This window comes from Pyxicephalus adspersus, chromosome 10, assembly GCF_032062135.1.
Source record: "Pyxicephalus adspersus chromosome 10, UCB_Pads_2.0, whole genome shotgun sequence".
NCBI lineage: Eukaryota > Metazoa > Chordata > Amphibia > Anura > Pyxicephalidae > Pyxicephalus > Pyxicephalus adspersus.
This window is the reverse complement of record NC_092867.1, coordinates 33,159,080-33,165,079: the sequence shown is the minus strand read 5'-3', so window position 1 is coordinate 33,165,079 and position 6,000 is coordinate 33,159,080. Positions and strand designations below refer to the sequence as shown.

At 37.7% G+C, this 6,000-nt stretch overlaps 1 protein-coding gene across 2 annotated transcripts in view; it reads left to right on the top strand.

Moving 5' to 3' along the window:
- Positions 1-6,000, top strand: part of MCU (mitochondrial calcium uniporter) — a 67,355-nt gene that overhangs the window by 5,577 nt on the left and 55,778 nt on the right. The window lies entirely within an intron of this gene.

Here is a 6,000-nt window from a genome sequence, read left to right as displayed (position 1 = left end):
CGGAATGCTCCGGTGACTCTGTGGACAGGAGGTTTCTGTGATGCAGAAAGGGCATTGTCAATGAAAGGTGGTTGTAAGCCTTTTTTAAAGATCAGTAAAATAATGGACAAGTTTCCTCACTGCATGTTCTCTCTGATTACCAATTGCTATGGACCCTTAGGCCTCTCGAAGACAAGGAATGGTCTCCTAAATAAAGAATTCATATACAGGGTCTTGGAAGGAACATCTAAATTTGGTGACTGTAATTCCAAATCTAGTTGGCTTCCTGCTTGACCTAGTCTTGGATGCTTTAGGTAATAAAAACTACTGTATTAAATGTTAATCTATTGCTGAATAAATGATTAAACTACTATATAAAATATTAACCTTTTCCAGAATTCTAATTCTTCATAATGGGTATTATGTAATAATTGATTTATTAGCAGACAAATCAAATATCGGAGTGAAAGGACAGAGAAATGTGGTATAGGCCCAGATCAGCATGTGTTAAGGATGCTACATTTGTGGACTTTTTTTTGATAACTACTTAAAAAACCAGAGTAAAATCGTTGAAACGGCATTGTTTGCTTTTAATATTTACATTTACATCTCTATGTAATTAAAACTGTTTCTGTCTACAGTATATAAGTTCTGTTGATGCCTGCATGACAGTTGGAAGAAAATGCTGAGGTTGTGTCATGGTGTCACACCCCAGCAGTTGTATTTGTCAAGTTTATTTACACATTCACCAAAATGAAGACACAGTTACTCTTTTGGAAGTTATTGAGTGTTTAAAGCATGAGATAAGCTAATTGTAGTTGTGGCATTTCAGCATTGTTTTCCTTTATGATATGCCAACGTTACCAATGTATGCTATGAAAAAGCGTACATGTTTATATACACTTATTAGTACATTTACATAAGAGATGGAGATTACTTCTACTTTAAGAGGGAGTAAACTCAAAAGTGCCTAAAACAAAAAAAAAAATACACTCACCTTCAATCCCGCAGTGCAGTTGATCAGTCCAGGGGTGTCTTCCATCGGGTCCCGCATCGTCCTGGTATCCGTCTCACGAAAAGTCTCCTTCTGCACATGCCCTAGATGCTTGGCCATGCGCAGAAGGAGCACCCAGGATGCTTTGCGCTCCCATTCATTCTCGATTGCCTAGGAGATTGAGAAATAAGAGGCAGTGATGCACCTTTTTTTTTTTTTTTTTTTTTTTTTTTTTTAGATAGAAGTGTGTTGCACTTAAAAAAAACAAAACAAAAAAAACCTAAACAAACAGAATATTTACCTTACATAAAAGGGTTGTCTACCTTTTAATGCAAAGTGAAATTTCTGAGTTTAGGTACACTTTACGTATTGCTCTAGATGTGTAATAGCTCTGCCTTATTACTCATCTGGTTTCTGGCAAAGAATAATATAATAGTGGATCTTATACACATTCTTGTATAGTAAAGATGGCATATGTATAATGCAATAGTTCCAAGTATTGATGATGTTTAATCTCACGTTGGCATCATATCAAATGAAGTCCAATGATGAAATTATTCCGCTAGAACTTGCAGTTTGGCCCATCTGCTGTTGCCATTACAAAGCTCTCCTGCAGAGATTTCCGAGAATATAGATCAAAATAGTTTGGAATTTCAGCTTCTTTCTACAATATAGGGATAGTGATACAAACTGTTACCCTACTTTTAATTGAAGTACCACATCATTTTATATAAATAACAAAGCCTGGTTACTCTATGTTCCCTTTCTGAAGTGCCACCCTATGGATAAGTGGATAATTATCTTAACGGGAGCTTTTTGGGTTTGGGAGCCCATGATACAAATGTTGGGGCCTTTGGCCCCTAAATGAGGAATATAAACTGTTGGTTACATATTACTTTTTTTGGGTTTGGTCTGTGTTGGGTCCCTCTATGCCCCCTTTTTGTGACCTACCGCGTCTAGTATCGCCTGTATGTCCCACAGCAACCGTTACATAATGTGTTGTATTGTCCTGATGACGTCATTGTGAAGTAGAGGGACATATATGAATATACGGTTAAGAAAGCTGAAACCCAATCCAACCTTTTTAAAAAGAGTTGCATATTGTTATTTATTTTTATATTGTTTGTAATAAAACAATGTGTTTATGAATTATGCAGTTGTATTTATAAAATACCTAAAAAGTCCTATTCCTCCCCCCCCCTTTTTTTTTATAGATAGAAGAAAGGTGTTTTATTATTTTACATTTTTCTATTGATTATTTTGCTCTTTAGTGTGTATTATCTGCAATGTAACTAAAATAGGTGCAAACATCATAAACGAAAAATGCTGTCTAATTTAATAGTATGTAGTGGTGATGGAATACTGCATTTTTTTTTTCTTAATAAAATAAAAAAGTGTGTCCATAGCAACCATTCAGATTATGCCTCTTATATTTCTAGGGCAGTTAGACTTAAAAGCTAATATCTTGTTGCTGTAGGCAACTTTAGTCTGGAGATGATGGCCAGCAGCTTGCTTTCAAAAATTGATCTTGGAGTCTGAGAGACTATTGCATATCTTGGAGTGTTCTGTCTGCAGACAAGGAAAAGAAACCTAAAAGAAACTAACCCAAAAGAAAGTACTCACCTGACTTCTATGGGTACATTTGTAGCATGTTTTCCTAGGGAGTATGTTAACCATAAGGAAGGGTTTGCAGTAATCTGTTTTAATTTTTTTTAAGAATTATTTTTCTGCTATAGAAAGCACTTAAACAGTAATGGTTTTAATGCATCATCACCCCTAGGGACTATATGGGGCCAATTCATCACGGCTAGAAAAATACTACACTATATGGTAGTTATATCTCCTGTGTCCCACATAGTGTTTGTTCTGTAGTTGGTATTAGTTTGATAATGATTTCATATGATTTAATTGACCCATTTTTGGAATTTTTTGTGACTGGTTTGGAGCTTTAAAAATAAATACAAAGCTCTTGGTGATTGGGCAGGACATTACTGTAAGGTAAAAAGGTTGGTTAAACAATATGAAGAGCGAGGCTGGGGTCAGAAACACTGTTGCTAGGATGCAGATTCAGGATCCGATCCATAAAGAAATTACAGTGTTTCCTACGTTCTAACGAGCTCAGCATTGCACTTTTATGGGGGTTTTCTGTATACAGAGAATGATCCTTCCTAATGTCACCGCTACTGTCAAAATATCTTTGTGTTGTGAGTTAATTCACTAGTGCAAGAAAAAATTGACCATTTACCTTTATTAGAATCGTGGCTCAGATAGCTAGCAATCAATATATTAATCACAGTAAGTAATTGATTTTTGTATAATGACTAACCAGCCACTTTTTTTTTCTAAACCAGTCATATGTATAGGAGGCTTTTCAGAAAATTAAACTCCTAGGAGCGCATGTCCAGCTCATATTTCTTTCCCCCTGACTTTTCCTTATTAGCAGAGAGTGGAATCCAAAGCTATGTACACATGTTGGATAATTGTGGCCCCAGACAACAAACCTACGTGATTGTCTTGTGTGAGAATCTACCATGTGTACAGCAGTCCCCCAACATTGTATGGCAGATTACTGTACAAATACCTGGGGGGTGGCTACTAAGATTTCCTATGGAGGAGCACACAGCAGAGTGCTTCCTGCTTGCCTTTTCCTGTCCGTAGAACATAACAGCACTATGTGTACAGGGCTTATTCATTCTAGTTTTGAAAGATTGTTACCAGTGACATTAATTTGTAATGAGCGCATAATTTAAACCAGAGGTTGCCAGTCTCTTATGTTGTGTTCCCAAATCTTTGTATGCTGGTTTCGAACTTTTAGCTGTCAGAATGCTATTGCATTGGGACAGTAAAAGATTTTTCTCAATACAGGGTGCATGTGATTTTACAACAGTTTCTGCAGAGGGGGCTATGTATGTGTATCAAAGGACCTCCTGGTTTGGGGTCCAATCCAATGGGCTTCACATAAGGCAAAGGGACCTCTAGCTGAGCACACAATGTGAAGTGATTAAAGTGTTTATAAATCCTAACAATAAACTTCTCCTTTTCAGTTTGTTAAATATTCCACTGAAAGCTATAAATCAATAAAAACTGTTAACAGATCTATTTTGTGCACACTTCTGTGTTTCGCTTTAGTGAGTATTAGGACTCTCTAAGTTCTTATCTAGTAGTGCAGCACCAAAGTTGTGCATATGAGGACATATGAGATGTGTTACACAGTGCAGTCATTTTATTCTTATTTTTTTCACACTTAAGGGGCTCCATACAGCATCTCTAATATATATCTCATTAGACCATCTAAAGGACTGTGTGGTGCAGTGCAGTATGGTCAAAGAGAGAATGATTGTTTTAGGTGCAGCACATGTTTCCAAAATGTGATCAACATTCAAGTTGCTGTAAATAAGCAGAATTGGATTTCTCTACAGGAAGATGTTATAAACCCCTGATCCCTAAGATGATCAGTGAAAACATCTGCCTGTAGTTTCCAGTGAACATGGCATCTCTCCATGAGCATGGGCTCAAAGCTGGAGATTACCATTACATAGCTAATGTAAGGATTACCAGCACTGTGCTTCAAGCCAGACTGGAAACTGGCAGCTTAGCATTTTGTGTTTTGAGTACGACCTCTTTTTATTCTTTAATTTCTTAGCCTTTTATTTTTTTATGTTTGTAGTTTACATTAGTTCTGTAAATATTAACATCTTCATTAACTGAGGTTTAGTAAGTCATTTCCAAATAGTCACTCCTATTTAAAGTTGAATAGGTTAAAGCTAAATTCCAGTATCCTGTATTGCACAGTATCCTGGTTTGTACTAGATTTGCGTACTTTGTGAAAAGCATATACTTTGTATTGACATCAATGTGCATTAGAATCTGCTGCAAGTCAGAGCCTGTCTGTTATTTACCCACAGCTCTTATCCCCCCAGCTGTACTGTCTCTGGCCCACCCCATTAAGTCATTAGGTTTCAAACATGGAGGCTCTACATTAAATTTAGTTGTTCCCAGAATTTATCTGTAACACTCTGTTGGCCACACCTTCCAGTCATGATGTGCCTGCGTTGCATATAGTAGCACAAAGAGCTAATCATAATGTTTCTGGGTCTAAAAAAGGATTTGTAATAAACATACGGTTTACATCATTTCATTAGAATGCCGATGAGGGGGAAAGGAGAAACCCAGGTATGGGAAAATATAAAAGTTAAAAATTTAGCTTTAATGATAATTCAATGAAATGAAATTCTAATTCCTAGCCAACTTCTTCTGTGATTTCACTTCAATTGTATTCTATTGTAGGTAAGGTGAGTGGTCCACTGTAAAAACTTCTCAGATTCTCAAAACCCCCCTCTCCCTTATCCAAAACGTGGGGAGAGATCAGGTTTCCTAAAGGCCATCTTTACTGAGAGGAGTGTGTACACTTGACATTATTGACCCTCCTTTTGAAATGAGATTTATATTTGGCTGTTGCACTGATCATGGATATTTTGAGTAACTGACCCAGAGCCAGCTGAATGAACAGTCGTGAATTTACTAGCTGTACATTTGTCTGTGGTTTCAAAACTTTCCTGTTGACTGTCAAAAATACCAATTTATACTGTTGATGTCGGATAGGTGGAAGTCAGACATCCCATAGGATTTGGAAAAGGGTCTTGCTTTTGACTCATTTGTGGGGTCAGAGTGGCCTAGTGCAGTGGCCTGGGATGTATTCAGGAGCCGAATCGCCTCTTAGTGCGGACTTGGAGGTTTTGCAATGTAGCAGTTAGCTGGTGGGTTCTCAGCCGTGTGCTTGTGTATATTATTGAACCCACCTTAATGCATCAATATCCTCTTATGACCAGTCCTATGAAATGTCTCACTTCCACCTATCCTACATTCCCTGAAGAAGGATTTACTGTAAAACGTCTAGAGCAGCGGTCCCCAACCACCGGGCCGCGGCCCACTACCGGTCCGTGGCGGTGTTTTCAGTGGGCCGCGAGTACATGATCCATTATTAAAAACGAAGCGGCACCCAACCACCATCCGCGGACCGGAAGTGG